This window comes from Colobus angolensis, unplaced genomic scaffold, assembly GCF_000951035.1.
Source record: "Colobus angolensis palliatus isolate OR3802 unplaced genomic scaffold, Cang.pa_1.0 Scaffold354, whole genome shotgun sequence".
Classification (NCBI taxonomy): Eukaryota; Metazoa; Chordata; class Mammalia; order Primates; family Cercopithecidae; genus Colobus; species Colobus angolensis.
Genome location: NW_012116866.1, coordinates 279,924 through 280,167, shown reverse-complemented (window position 1 = coordinate 280,167; position 244 = coordinate 279,924).

Here is a 244-nt window from a genome sequence, read left to right as displayed (position 1 = left end):
GTCCATCAAACTTCTCAGAGCTAAGGGAGGAATTATGTACCCAAGGCAAAGAAACTAAAAATCTTGAAAAAGGACAGGCAGAATTGACAGCTAGATTAATTAATGCAGAGAAGTTCATAAACGACATGACAGAGATGAAAACCATGACACGAGAAATACGTGACAAATGCACAAGCTTCAGTAACTGACTCGATCAACTGGAAGAAAGAGTATCAGCGATTGAGGATCAAATGAATGAAATGAA